At 41.5% G+C, this 15,741-nt stretch overlaps 1 pseudogene across 1 annotated transcript in view; it reads right to left on the bottom strand.

Annotated features, from left to right (window-relative positions):
* The window catches only part of LOC143857330 (disease resistance protein At4g27190-like), a 63,035-nt pseudogene extending 59,662 nt beyond the window's left edge, over positions 1-3,373 (bottom strand). Inside the window, exon 1 of the transcript XR_013238620.1 lies at positions 2,913-3,373. The product of XR_013238620.1 is annotated as a disease resistance protein At4g27190-like (transcript). The remainder of the gene's footprint in view (positions 1-2,912) is intronic.
* Between the last annotated feature and the right edge of the window lie 12,368 nt (positions 3,374-15,741).

Here is a 15,741-nt window from a genome sequence, read left to right as displayed (position 1 = left end):
GATGGCAAACAGGACGTGGGAGAGGGGGACCTTCAGGGGAGCACTTCCTAACCTTTCAAAGACGAGGGCGGTGTTCTGGTTCGCCGGTCTCTCTTCGGCCCGCTGTTTCCCGGCTCCTCTACCATCTTCTTTCCTTTTTTCCTCCGGCCCCGCTCCCGAATGCATGCTTCTTCTGCTCGTACGAACTTGTTAGTCTTGGATTCGAGTTCCTGCAGGTCCCGCGGCAACTTGAGGGTGAGGTGTAGTTTGAGATTCTGGTCGGTGGTAGTGTGCTTCAGAGCTGCGACCGCGATTTGGACGTCGATGTTGGAAAGTTGAGCGAGTTCGGTGTTGAACTTCAGCATGAAGTTTCTCAAGGTCTCATTTCTCCCTTGTCGGAGGGCCAAAAGGGCGTCCGCCGGGTAGTGGCAGAGGCGATTGTTCGCAAACCAGGCGATGAACTTCCTCCCGAATTCGTGGAAGGATGGGATGGAGTCTGGCTCCAAACGCAGGTACCAGTCGTTGGCTGTTTTTCTCAGCAAGGAGGCGAAGGCTTTACACATAAATCCGTCCGACGCGCCTCGGAGCGCCATCACCCTTCCGAAGGTTTGGAGAAACTCCAGGGGATCCGTGGTACCATCGTAGCAACCGAATCGGGAGAGATCTATTCTTGTCTCCACGGGCGTTTTCAGGATCTCCGCGGTGAATGGGGATGCCGTCTCTCTTTCCCATTCATCCAGGATGTCGTGGGCATAGGGCTTCTTGATTTCTTGCTTGACTTCCCGAATCTGTCTTTGCAGGTCGGCCAGTTGGTCTAGCCCTAGTAGTTGCGCCGAGGTAGCCACCTCTTCCGCCCCTACCGGGTGTGACTCTTAAATCGAGTTGTCAGGGTAGGGGGAGCATGACCCCGGGTAGATTTCCTTCCGATGTTTGGCTGGCATTCCCGTTCTGCGAGGGGTAAGGGGCTATTTGTCGACAAAGAGGCGACACGGACCGGTGCAGGCCTCCGTTTGGGGTGACATTCTTTGGGCGATTCTCCGTTGTCCTCTTCGTAAGCTTCGGTCTGGCCGTTCGCTGTGTGGGGTATTTCTGGACCCGGAGGCTTTGGTGGTGGGGGCAAGCATAGGAGGAGCTCATGGCGAAGCTCGTTGAACATTTCCATGGTGGGGACCATCTGTGGGGTGCTGGAGGCGGGGCGATGCTGGCTCGAGGCCCTCGAGTTCAGCTCCCGGGAATTGGAGGTACGGGTTTGTGCATGTTGGGCTTGGCTCCTGGTCATTACCCCTGTTTCTTACTGTTGGGCGTGGTTTCTCATCGTCGTATCCTATACTCAAACGAGTCCCACGGATGGCGCCAATATGATGGGGCCGGAATCCGGGTCTGCGATCGCGCGGTGGGTAGAGGGCCTCCGCTGGGGTCTGCAATTACAAACGAAGGGGTCGAGGGGGAGGGGGGTGGGTCCTGGATGACCACTTCGACACCCAAGTCAGATTCTGGACCATTGATATAAAGAACAGCAAGAAATGGTTGAGGTATAAACAGGTTTACCAGGATCGGTATGCGGGTTCTTTCTCTGTCGCCCAGGCAGGTGGGTCGGAGGCGAAAGGAGAGGAGGGAATAGGGCGTCCAGCACCTCTTTGCCCTCTCCTTGCTTAGGGTTCGGACCCTCGATGATTGAACCGGACCCTCAATGACTGAACCAAAGCTCCCTTCGAAGGTGCCTCGTTTGGTAGAGCAGCTCCTCTGCTTAAGTCGGTTTAGGAGGAAGACAGGATGGGATCGATCGTTGATTCCCCCAAACAGAAGAAGCAGGAAGGGAACTCCCGAAAGAAAGTCCCTTTGTCTTGGGCTGGATGCGGTATTTATACTTTGATTTTGTATGCTCCTCCCTCTCATGGGGCGCCAAGGGGTCTTTTCGTCATTTCAGAGGGAAAACCTTCTTTCGTTGGATTGGGCTGCCCCCCTGGTTCGTCGGCGCGCGTGGCTTTGTAATCTTGCCCATAATCGTAATGATGGAATTTTTGGAGGCGGGGAGGTGACACGCGGTGAGAGCGCATGGTTTTACCGTGTGTTAATGTCTTTCTTAATCATGATTAGATTCTTCCGCCGCATGGGCGACACGTGGCAAGATTCAGGGGTTCCGCCGTATATATGTCCCATCAGACCCCAAAAACATAAGCAAAACACTATACACTTGTCTTGCTCGCTCTAATGTCAAAATATAAAGGTGTTTTCTCTTTTAAAAAAAAGAGAGGAGACATTGCCTTTTCCATTTGCTAGGCTGTAAAGCACAGGGAATCGTACTTTTTCTTTTTGTTCGTTAGTTTTTTTTCTTTGTCATTTTATAGGGGCATTATTGACCCTGGTCTAAAGCACTCATACTCGTAGAGAAATAACGCTAAAAGGACAAAGAAAGAAAGGAGGAGAGTGGGACACTGGGACTGGACATTCTTCTACAGTAGATTATTTCAAGCATTAGATAATGGGTTTTGATTTTTGTTTTTGGCCTCCCATGTGTTTAACGTGGAGTGACTGTATATTCTCATAGTCTTTACGGTCTGATAGTGGAATTTGAAGACAATCCTTTGTCTTGTCCGTAAGAACACTTAAAAGTGCTCTTACTTTTCAAGCTTTATAAATGTGGCAATCAGGCGATGGGTACAATTTGTGTCCGGTTCAACTAGGGCTGTTCATTCGGTTAAAACCGAACCGAATGAACAAAAACTAACCGAACCGAAAAATTTCAGTTACCTAAATATTACAACCGAAACCGCACCGAATTTTATTCTAACCGAACCGAACCGAAACCGAAAAATGATTTCGATTTTTCGGTTAGTTCGGTTTGAACCGAATAATGAGTTGAACACACAACACAGTGTTTCTATCCAAATGGGAGAGTTAAAACAAGAGGATGACCAGATTCAAAAGCATACCTTGGAAAATGTCTGGAATTTCACTGTTAATTCTTTGATTTACAAGATCCAAAACGATGGAGACTACATAGGAAGCTTGCAAGTCAAGCTTCAAACCCTCTTTAGAAATCCAAATCACTGGATAGAGATCGGAGAGGGACCTCTTGATTCACTTTTTTCCTATTCCCTTCCTCACCAAACCCTAAAGAAACTCAAGATCTGGAGCACTCTTACTCTTCTTCTTTTTTCCCTTCTACAAGCTCTTTTTTCTCTTCTCCAAGCTCAAGCTCTAGGAATAGAGAGCTCTGTTCCCTCTTCTTCTTCTTCTTCGACTTCTTCTATTTTTTTTCTTTTCCCAAACCCTAAATTCGTCCCCTTCTCCTTTCTTCCCTAAACCCTCAAGTCTCAGATCTTAAGAGGACCCAAACACAAATCCAGAGAGAGAGAGATCGAGAGAGAGGTCAAAGAAAGATCGGGCCCTTTTCTACATTTTATTTTTATTTTTTATTAGTATAAGTAGGGCCCCTTTCTACATTTGATTTCTACGAAATGGCACATGGTCCTCCTCGTATCAACAAACAACAGCTGTCATACACCAAAATTTCTAAAAATGTCGCACATTCCCCAACAATCCACATGCAAACCCTCTTTTTCATTAAAACAAATGAAAAAGAAAACGACGAAAGTTCGAAACCAGCTGTCCAAAGGCTTCTCCATAATACGACAAAGCGAAATACTAGCGTTTTAATTATTTGATTATTTTGCATGTAGGAAGAAACCAACGGGCCACTTCGGTTTTTTGGATAAAACGAATTTTTGAGAACAATAACTGAAGCCGAAACCGAAATCCGAAATCCAAAATTTTGTCTTTTAGCCGAACAATGCACAGCCCTAGGTTCAACCTGAAAAAGCCGGGTCAGGTTGGGTATCTTTCAGGCCGGGTTCGAGTTCGGATTTCCTAACCTGGGTTGAGTTCGGGTCGGGTTCGGGTTGAGGGCTAGGGAAGAAACCCGACAGTTTTTTAGTTTTTTGTTTTTTTTTTTTTTATCATTTAAAGCTTAAAAAATTAGGTTGGGTCAGGTTTGAAAAAAAGGGTTCTTCAGGTTGGGTCGGGTTGAACCTCATCGGGTTGGAAAAAGGGTTCTTCAGTTTTTTTGTTATTGAGTAAATGGTTCCACGGGTTTGGTTCAGTTTGACCTCAACCTGACCCAACCCGACCCGAGTTGCACTCTGACATAGGTAAAATTGTGCGGAAGTGAAATTCACAAAGAAAATCCAATGGTTGGGATGCTTCAATTGGCTCTCTGACTCTTGGTGATTTCATTGGCATTAATACCGAAGAATCATATCCCCAAGTCTCCCATTCAGCACCTTACAGTTGCTCTAAAATGGCTTGGGAAAGGTCTCCTAGTGTCCAAATATTTTTCCAGGGCTCAAGAACTAATGTTAGCGGTTGCTAGCAGTTCTCTTTGGCATTAACACAAACAGTCCCTGAGCTAGCCATTGGGGTTTCCTTGCCTTGTTGTTTTCACAAGCAACTGAAAGACTAATTCCATGTATTGGATTTTCCCATGAGGAATGGCAGCAATCACATATATGTGATGCTGTAGCTAGGTTCCCAATCAAGACAACGGGTCTTGGTGGCAATGTGCAATGGAGTTTATTAAAAGCAGAAGGTGAAAAACTAGTTAAGAGTAGTTGGGGAATTACTTTGGAACTAATTCCTACTTAGCCACGGATTTCAAGTTGTAATGTCACATAGATTAACGATGGTTGAAGATTCAATAGGAACTTCTCAGAAGCCAACTTCACCTCTAAATAATCTGAAACTGAGATGAGCTTTCTTGCAATTCAAACACTAATAAACCGATTCAAACCTGGATTTGAGGAAATAACTCGAGCAAATATAAGGCAAGGCACAGAACTGTTCGGATCTAGAGGATTTTGTTTGCAAAACTAATCTCCTGTATCTTGCAACCATTAAAGACAAACAAACTCCGAAAAAAAAAAAAAATGTAAAATACCAGCATGCAACAGGGAAATAGAGGAGTCCAAGATGCCGAATTATCACTCGGAAATTCGTTCCTAGAACACTCCCAAAGATAAAACAACTTGGAATTCTCTTCAAGAAGAAAAACCCTAATTCTCCAATTCAGTGTTATGTGAAAGTCCCCTAACATTGACAAAGCCCTCCCTATTTATACTAATCCCTACTAGCATAAAAGGACAAAACTACCCCTTATATGGATTATTACATGGAAATGGTGAGAAGAGAATAGTTTCCCTACGAGAAATACTACCCACAATCTTTGGCCGGGAGCCGCTCTACATTATACTCCCCGCCCCTAGAAAAGAGCTTGTCCTCAAGCTCGGTTCCTTCTTGCAAGAAGAAGTATAGACCCAGGTCAATGGGTAAGCAGGGATGTCATCCCTTTTCTACTAGGCCAAAGATAGTGACAACACCAATGCCGGGATCAAATACGAATGTTTCCAAAGCCAATCCCTTGATCCGAAGCTTATTTGTACCATCATCATGTCCATGTATCAGTTCTGCTTCATGCCGCCAGGTCGGCGGCACTTCCCATTGGTGCATTACATTGGTTCATTTCCTGGAATCCATAGAATATATTTGCCAGATGCTCTAATGTGTTTGCCTGCCTCAAGTGGCTTAGTAAGATAATCCTACCACGGCCATTACCAAGAATAGCCCCCAACCCTAAGAAATCAACATCAACCCCAAATTCTTCCTCGTCTGTAATAGATGCATGTGCTTTCGTTGGTGTCTTGGATTGTTCAATAACCTCAATTAATTCTTGGTCTGATTCCAAAAGCTCTTGATGCTCAACTGGGGTAGATAATAGTGGGAACTGTGGGCTCTCATCTGGATGTAGTTGAACTGAACTTAGTGGGCTGTCCGGCTGCTCAACTGTGACCTTATTATTCATTTCATCACTAATAGCCTCTAGATTTTCCACTTGTAGTATAGGGGGTACAAAGCACTGGGTATGTTGCTTATCCATTTGCTCCTCAAGGTCATACTTCCATTTCTTATGATTCTCCCGCTCTTTTTTATACTCTTCCAAGAACGTTTCCCGTGGGTCTTCTCTTACTTTCTCTTTAAGTTTCCGTCTCAATTACCTGGGCTCATATTCTCTGCGTTGGGCCTTTGATTCTTGTCTTTGACGTTAGGCCTTGGGTGCAAATTCTTTCATGAATCGGTCATAGACATCCTCCCACCTATGGAATGAAGGGTCACCAAAAGCAAGGTGCTCGTTGTCCCAACACATCCATACATATTTGGCACGATGTGTTATAGTCTCCCTGACACACCATAAAGTCTCTCGGTGGTTCCGAACATAGAATTTGTGATACGCCTCAAGAGCGTCTATCCATCGTAAGCACATGGTCTCACAATCACCATCATAATCGTAGCCGTCGAAATGCGGAACATATGGTGGAACCATAGTGCGGAACAAAGCGTGCGTCAGTGCTCAATGCTGAAATGGGAAGGCACCTTGCCCAAACTGCTCTAAGGTTGTAGCCAAAATGATCAATACCGGTCATTAAGTGAACTCGCTACTAAAGAGTTGCAGAAGCTTGCTTCAAGTTTTAACACTCGCGACTAGCAGAAGTATACACCCCAAAACCAGTGACTCTGAATCAATCCGGGTGTTGTAACTTCAAGATCACTGGCTGGCTGGTTTTCTTTGCAGGTTCAATAATTTCTGAGTTCACTGATGAAGGCGAACTGAGATACAACTATGACAACAATCAACAGTGCAATGTGTGGTCTGAATCTCAGAGGTTGGCTGCTACACCATGTCCAGAGTTTGCTTGCAACACGATAAGGTTTTTAACCAAGAATTAGGATCAGTACTGAGAGCAAATCAACAGACAAGGTTCTTTCATGCTGACAAGTGACATCTAATAACGGCCTTAGAAGGTCTGTGCAGTTCTCACACTTTTCTACAAAAGTTGATGATAATTGTGCAACCGAATTTCAGGCCTTCTTAACTAACACACCCACTCAAATTGGTTCTCTGTGAAACTGAATTTGAGGCTGAGCTATAATGACTGTTGGACTCTAGGGGTCTTCATAAACAGTCCTAAACAACCTTGGCAACCTTCATGAGCAATGGAACCCAGTAACACTCAAAATAGGGTCTCCTTGAATATAAAGGCAGTACTAGCACCCATGAACCTTATGCATAGTGATTCCTTGAGGTAGAAGTTAATTCTTTGCAATGGCAATACAATAAAATGGAGCTGAAATTTTGTGACCCAGGCCTCAATGCTTGGAGTGGAGAAGTACCATCTTAACCAAGTTGTGCAGGGCAAAATTCATGAGGTCTGACACAAGTTGCTGCTATTAAATTCAATTGACTCTTGGAGGCGGGAAAGAGGAAGCTTGTTCCGAAGCAATGAATAAATGCAAAGGCTGATAGCAGAGATAAGAAAGAGAGCCTAAATTATTCATTGTTGAAGAGTGCAGTGTTATCGCCCAACACCCTTTTGATTTCCAAGGTGAGACATGTGGGATTAGCATGCGGAAGTGTTCACTTGAAGACTACATGCAGAAATCTCTTAAGGGTCAGGTCCTCATAACATCCACTAGATAATTGACTGTTAGAAGGCAAGGATTTTGGAGGTTGCTGTTCTGTGGTTTCAACTCTGAGAATTCAAGGCTTTTGTGCAACTAGAAGTGCTCAAATGGAAGCAAGACGATAGATCTTGTAGTTTTGCAACATAATACCCATGTTCAATGCAGTTACCACTTACCAATAAGAATTGATAGTCGGGAGGCTTATTGAGCACTACAGACTTTGCTTTCTGCACAAGTTCCTCATAAAATTGTTACATGGGTTTCATCAAACACTTAAAAGCCAAGAAGGTTATGAATAAAATCCCCAAACAGCTTTTGTTTGCTCAGGCCTGCAGGGATGAGAATCTCTGCAACCACTAAGCTCTGATACCATTTTGATGCAGGGCGGGTCAGCGGAAGTGTAAAACTCAAAGCTGCCCCAAGTAGGCAAACGTATCAATGGGCCTTACTATTCCAACAGGGTGACCAAGGAAGACAAGAATTGGGCTAAATTTCCACTACCAACAGTCTAAGTAATGGAAGGGCAGCAAGGTCTCGGTTGAGACTAATTCACAAATAGTTGGTAGGCTACTAATTCAAGACCCAAGTAGTTGAACTGCCTTATTATAGATCTGATTGTTTCACTTCCATAGAAGATATGGACCTTTCCATGACCCTCTACAAGATAATGTATGGGCTTAGTGAATAGAAAATCAAGACCAATTCCATTTCTAGGGCACTCACTTACCAAAGTGAATTTTCTTTACTAGCTATAGAGACATCCCTTCACATTTTCAATACATCAATTTATATGGGAAATTTCTGGGCAGTCAACGATGAAGCCTCATTTACTTAGGTTTTCTTGTATTTGCCTTCAAAACCTTCCAAGCTTGTCACCATAACAATGATTATTATATAATTGAGAAAAAAAAATAGTGGAAGCAATCACTTACAGAGCCTTAAAGAGAATGACATTTATTTCTCAACACACCATGCATTTCATCTTAAACTTCCACAAGAGCAGAGTTTCAATTACACAACTAGAAATGCGCCAATCAACGCTTCCTTATTGAATCTTCTTGCAAGAAACAACCGGCAGGCGATGGGATGCCAAAGACAAGATCAATTACCCGAACCTTGATTCACAAGGATAAAGATAGGAGAAGATGGGAAAGCTTCAACTCAAAGCTTTGAAGTCCCTCTTCCCAAATGAAATGACAACCAAGAAAACCTTCTTGCAAGACTCCCAAGTCCGCAAACCCTAGGGTCTCAGATAAAATTCATCAAAAGCCGCTTCCAAAATGAATATGAGGATTTATATAAGGGAAAATTCTCAAAAAAATGTTATTTATCTGATAATCTCAAAAAAGGGTAGAGTTGGCTAATTTCTCAAAAAAAGGTTGAAACGCATCCAAGGAGTTTTTTATGACAAATATGCCCTTGTGTTGGTTTTCCCTCCAAGAAAGAAAGCAACGATCCCAATGCATTTCACCTAGCATTTTGACCATTTTACCTTCTTCTTCCCCACTCCAAAATCAAACTCCATTGTCTGTTGTAAAAATCCCCTACGAAATTCCATTGCAGAGAAGTGAAAGTCCCCTCTCCTAAAATCTAAAATCTAGATTTTATTAGATCTCTTTATTTTTCTTTGGCTATCAAACCTAAGCTTCTTAGGAAGGTCCATTGTGATACATTTGCAGAGGTTTAACATGTTCCTTACAATGCTAGGGTGTATTGTCATCATCTTGTTTATTTGTTAGGGATTTGTTACGGTTTTGTTAGGCATTTGTTATTGCCATCATCCTCTTTACAATGCTATGGTGTATTGTCATCACCTCTCTATCTCTCTAGTGCCCTCTATGTTTCTATTTAGAGTAAACCTGGGCGAAAGTCATGTCTATACAATTACAATCACTATTTAAATGTGTAGGAGCAATATGTTGTTCTCGGAACCACTGTTGATATCTGGGAACCAGTACTTAAACACTCAGAAGCACCAATTATACCTAGGAACCACTATTTACCAGTATGTAGTGGTTTCGAGGTATAAATAGTGGTTCCAGAGTAGAAATATTGCTGCACACAATGTAATAGAATTTCAATGGATGCCAAAGTTGCAATGAATTTATGAACAATAGGTTAAATAGTTCTCTAAAGAGTCGGATCTTATGGTGGTTCATAGTTTAGATGGCCTAATACTTGTTCCAAGAGTTTAAATTGTGAGATTGAAAAAGTTATGCAGTCAAATCCAATATAAAAAGTGAGAATCACTGTATTTATTGGGTTTTAAACTGCCAGAACCACTAATTATACCTAGGAACCACTATTTACCACCATGTAGTGGTTTCGAGGTATAAATAGTGGTTCCAGAGTAGAAATATTGCTTCACACAATCTAATAGTACTTCATTGGTTGTCAAAGTTGCAATGAATTTATGAACAATAGTTTAAATAGTTGTCTAAATAGTCAGATCTTATGGTCGTTCATAGTTTAGATGGCCTAATACTTGTTCCGAGAGTTTAAATTGTGAGATTGAAAAAGTTATGCAGTCAAAACCAGTATAAAAAGTGAGAATCACTGTATTTATTGGGTTTTAAACTGCTAGAACCACTAATTATACCTAGGAACCACTATTTACCACCATGTAGTGGTTCCGAGGTATAAATAGTGGTTCCAAGGTATAAATAGTGGTTCTAGAGTACAAATATTGCTTCACACAATCTAATAGTACTTCATTGGTTGTCGAAGTTGCAATGAATTTATGAACAATGGGTTAAATAGTTGTCTAAACAGTCAGATCTTATGGTGGTTCATAGTTTAGATGGCCTAATACTTGTTCCGAGAGTTTAAATTGTGAGATTGAAAAAGTTATGCAGTCAAAACCAGTATAAAAAGTGAGAATCATTGTATTAATTGGGCTTTAAACAGCCAGAACCACTAATTATACCTAGGAACCACTATTTACCACCATGTAGTGGTTCCGATGTATAAATAGTGGTTCCAAGGTATAAATAGTGGTTCCAGAGTAGAAATATTGCTTCTCACAATCTAATAGTACTTCATTGGTTGTCAAAGTTGCAATGAATTTATGAACAATGGTTTAAGTAGTTGTCAAAATAGTCGGAATCACTACATGGTCGTAAATAGTGGTTCCTAGGTATAATTAGTGGTTCTAGCAGTTTAAAACCCAACAAATACCGTGATTCTCACCTTTTATACTGGTTTTGACTGCATAACTTTTTCAATCTCACAATTTAAACTCTCGGAACAAGTATTAGGCCATCTAAACTCTGAACCACCATGTATAAATAGTGGTTCCAGATTAGAAATATTGCTTCACACAATCTAATAGTACTTCATTAGTTGTCGAAGTTGCAATGAATTTATGAACAATGGGTTAAATAGTCGTCTAAACAATCAGATCTTATGGTGGTTCATAGTTTAGATGGCCTAATACTTGTTCCGAGAGTTTAAATTGTGAGATTGGAAAAGTTATGGAGTCAAAACCAGTATAAAAAGTGAGAATCACTGTATTTATTGGGTTTTAAACTGCCAGAACCACTAATTATACCTAGGAACCACTATTTACCACCATGTAGTGGTTCCGAGGTATAAATAGTGGTTCCAGAGTAGAAATATTGCTTTCACACAATCTAATAGTACTTCATTGGTTGTCAAAGTTGCAATGAATTTATGAACAATGGTTTAAATAGTTGTCTAAATAGTCAGATCTTATGGTGGTTCATAGTTTAGATGGCCTATTACTTGTTCTGAGAGTTTAAATTGTGAGGTTGAAAAAGTTATGCAGTCAAAACCAGTATAAAAAGTGAGAATCAATGTATTTATTGGGTTTTAAACTGCCAGAACCACTAATTATACCTAGGAATCACTATTTACTACCATGTAGTGGTTCCGAGGTATAAATAGTGGTTCCAAAGTATAAATAGTGGTTCCAGAGTAGAAATATTGCTTCACACAATCTAATAAATAGTACTTCATTGGTTGTCAAAGTTGCAATGAATGTATGAACAATGGGTTAAATAGTTGTCTAAACAGTCAGATCTTATGGTGGTTCATAGTTTAGATGGCCTAATACTTGTTCCGAGAGTTTAAATTCTGAGATTAAAAAAGTTACGCAGTCAAAACCACTATAAAAAGTGAGAATCACTGTATTTATAGGGTTTTAAACAGTTAAAACCACTCATTATACCTAGGAACCACTAATTATAAGAACCCCCCCTAATTATACCTAGGAACCACTATTTAGTAGTATGTAGTGGTTCCAAGGTATAAATAGTGGTTCCAATGTATAAATAGTAGATCCAAGGTATAAATAGTGGTTCCAGAGTAGAAATATTGCTTCACACAATCTAATAGTATTTCATTGGGCCTGAAAGTTGTCATTAATTTATGTACAATTGTAAAATATTAACTTAAACCCTCAGATGTTATGGTGGTTCACAGTTTAGATGTCCTAATAGTGGTTCTTTGATCTTACGGTGGATTGTTGCGAAAATGGTAGGAAGAAGGGCTTCTTTATCTTACATGTTGATGGGTACTTGAAGGATGAAGTATCATTCCAATAAGTTGGTGGGACGAAGATGTGTCTAATTGTAAATCGTGACATTAAATTTTCGGAATTGCAGTCTCTTATCTAGCAGAAAATTGGGACCACAGGAACCGACGTGTCATTATCTATAAAATGTCAATATGTCGTGGATCCATATCAAATCTTGTTATATGACATTAGAGATGACGATGACATACATATGGTGATGATACCTTTTGAGAATGGTGTCTTTAATTCTGTAAGCCCAATGGTTCCCACCTTGGCAATCTTCTATGTTTTGATGATTCCCAACACAAGTTGATTTGTGTTGTATTTCTAATGTGTTTGATGTTGAAATGCATGTGTTGGAGATTCAAGTAATCAAACACAAAAGTCAAGGACATTGCATGGATCGTGGCATGAATCAAATGGAGAAGATCATTTGAAGCCAAAAGAAGATGAAGGCTTGGAGCATTTCATGAAGACCTTGTGAAGCCAAAAGAATGGAAGAGATGATCCATGTTGACTTGAAGCCTTGAAGTTCAAGAGAAGATTAAAGTGCTTGTCAAGTCAATTTAGTTTGTATTCCTCTTCTTTGTTTTTAGAGATGCCAAAGGCACCAAAGGCACTTAACCATGTTTTAAAACTAACTTGAAAATGTATTTGAAAACATAGGACTTAAGCCCAAAGACCATGGCCCAAAAGTCCCTGAAGTTTAAATGTTAAAATGGAATTTTATACAGGGCCGGTCGACCGGGGCTCCCCGGGCGACTGCGGAAGCCGTGATAGAAATCCAGCACTTGGCTTTCAATAACGGGCTGGTCAACCGGGGTGATCCGGTCGACCGCGGATATGTTTTTGTTTCGGCAGAAACAATCCAGCATGGTTTGGGCGGATGACCTCCATGGACCGGTCGACCGCGGAAAGGTTTTGAGCTGAATTTTTGAGCGAACAGGTAGACCTCGCCGGCGACCTCGACGGTTTGAAATTTGAAATTAAAAAGGTTTGCCCGATAGGGGCGGACGACCGCTGTGGCTCGGTCGACCGTGCCGGTCTGGCAAAAGAGCAGTTGGGGACTGCGAGGCTTGACTTTTTCAACCCAGATTATTAAAGTTTTACCCCCTAAACGGTCATATTTTCAAATGGGCTATATATACACTATCCAAACCTTTCTAAAGCATCTCTTGAACATATTTTGAAGATCTAAAAGAGAAAATCAAAGTGTTTTAGTGCCTCTCTCATCTCTAAGCAAAGAAGTGGATTAGGCTTATATTTGTACATCCTTCATCCATCTTTTGTAACCCACTTGAAGGGATTTTTAGTTTTCTTTCTTTAAAAGATCATTGTATATTCGGCGAGTGTGAAGGGACGCGGAGCCATCTGTGGACCCCGATCTCGAGGATGTTGAGCGAGGGACGCGAGATCCCCTGTCAAGCCTCTAAGATCTCCACAATGTGAAGGAAAGCTCTACCAAGGAACTCTCGAAACAGATGCCACTCTCAGCATGGGTGGCGAAATAGGTGATACCTCTTGATCCAGAGGCGAGAGCCTCGAAACCAAGACGTACCTAAAATAACACAGAGTCGCCATCCAGGGGAGTCGGCCCTGGAACCCCATAAAATACTCTGTCGCAACGGATAACCAGAGATGTGAAGGTCCGTGCCTGGTGACGAATGAAGAAGATCTGAAAAGCACCCCCAATTCGCCCAAGTACAAGCACTTGGTCTCTTATGCCATTTTTAAGTAACTTCGAAGAATTTGGGTGAAAATCATGTGAAATGGGAACGAGTATCCCCGAGAAAACGTCTATCTAAGCATGCATGACCCGGGGATGGTGAAAATTCGATGTGATAGGCCCAAGTATGATAGTGGCAACCCAAGAGGGGGGAAATTGGGTTTATCAAAAACAAGATCTAACCTATTGAAAACTTTAACCCAATCTTAAAAACTCTCCAATTAAAGATAAGATATCAAACAACAATCAAGCATACAAGTTAAATCTAAAGTGCAATGCAATTGAAAAGAGGAAGAGTAAAGAAAGAGTGCACCCGAGATTTAAAGTGGTTCGGTCCTCAAACCCGAGGCCTACTCCACTCAACCAACCAAACCCGTTGATGGCTTCACTATGTTGATCTTCTTAACCTTGGCGAAGACCGGTGCCAATTACAATCTCCAATTGCTTTAACCTTGGTGGCAATCCTCACCACGGAGAGAGGGTTCTGCTTCTCCGAACACTCGCCCAAATACAATGAAAGAAAATGAAAAATACAAATTCCCTCTTCAAGGGTGGATAGCTCTCAAGCTCACACAAATTTCACTCTTAAAAAGGATGTACAAATTCAAGCCTAGGTCTAATCACTTTAGATATCCCAAATTGAGGCACACGGGTGTTTTCCACTCTCTAATATGTTTAGAACATGTTTAGGAATGAGAGAGATATATTCTAAGGCATAGAGAACACATATATATAGAGAAAACCCAAATATGACCGTTACAGGGGCATAGTCGTAATTCTGCAAAAATTCCCAACGGCTATATTTTTTTTTTCCCGACATAGTGGTCTCGGAGTTCCGAGAGACTTTCTCGGAGTTCCGAGAAATTCTTGGAGTTCCGAGAATTACTCTCGGAGTTCCGGGAAAACAAACAGAGATTTGAAAAATAGTTACTAGACTATTTCTCGGAGCTCTGACGACTCTCTCGGAGTTCCGAGCTCGGAGCTCCGAGAATTATCTCGGAGTTCTGACATAGTGGTCTCGGAGTTCCGAGAGACTTTCTCGGAGTTCCGGGAAAAATAACAGAGATTTGAAAAATAGTTAGTGGACTATTTCTCGGAGCTCCGACGACTCTCTCAGAGTTCCGAGCTCGGAGCTCCGAGAATTATCTCGGAGTTCCGAGAAGCCTAATTCCAGCAGGTTTTCCAATTTATAATGCTGATTTATTTTGGGCTTCAAGGGCTTTCAATTTTCTAATTAAGGTCTGTTGTTTGGGACTCCATTATGCCTCAAGGTGGGGTACCTAAGAGAGATTAGATGTACAATCTAACACAAGACTTAAGCCTTCAAATCTTCTACTTTGAAGCACATCTTCAAGTCTTGAACTCTTGCATGGATCGCCTCCATTTCTTTGGCTCTTCAAGATCACTCCTTTGAATGCTCCAAGCCTTCATCATCCTTTGGCTTCCAATGGTGTTCAAGGATGCACAAGCCTTGATCCATGGCATTTTCCTTGACCTAAGTGTTTGAAATGTTTGAATTTCCAATACGTGCACTAAAACATCGAACACGTTAGAAATATAACACAAATCAACTTTTGTTTGGAATCATCAAAACATAAAAGATTGCCAAGGTGAGAACCATTGGGCTTACAATCTCCCCCTTTTTTATGATGACAACACACAAGGTGATTGCCACATTTAAGCACACTAAACATAAAACTTCTCCCCCTTTGTCATCACAAAAAGAAGGGATGAAAGTTTTAAACATAAGGGAAAAATTATGCAATGTATAGCTCCCTCTTTGTCAAGGAATGAAACAAATCAAAACTCCCCATTTTTTAAAATCCAAATTCAAAACAAGGAGGGTTTAGGAACACAAATGGGGTTTTAAAAGATAAACATTTTTTTTTTCAAACTCCCCCTTAATCAATTCTCCCCCTATTTAGAATATAAAATGAATAGATGGGGACAATTAGCAAAACCTACATTGCCAAAAACATAAAGA

This window comes from Tasmannia lanceolata, unplaced genomic scaffold (assembly GCF_043159265.1).
Source record: "Tasmannia lanceolata isolate RefF3 unplaced genomic scaffold, GAP_Taslan_0.1 ptg000024l, whole genome shotgun sequence".
In the NCBI taxonomy this organism is placed as follows: Eukaryota; Viridiplantae; Streptophyta; class Magnoliopsida; order Canellales; family Winteraceae; genus Tasmannia; species Tasmannia lanceolata.
Note: the sequence above shows the minus strand (reverse complement) of the source record. Positions and strands in the feature narration are given on the sequence as shown.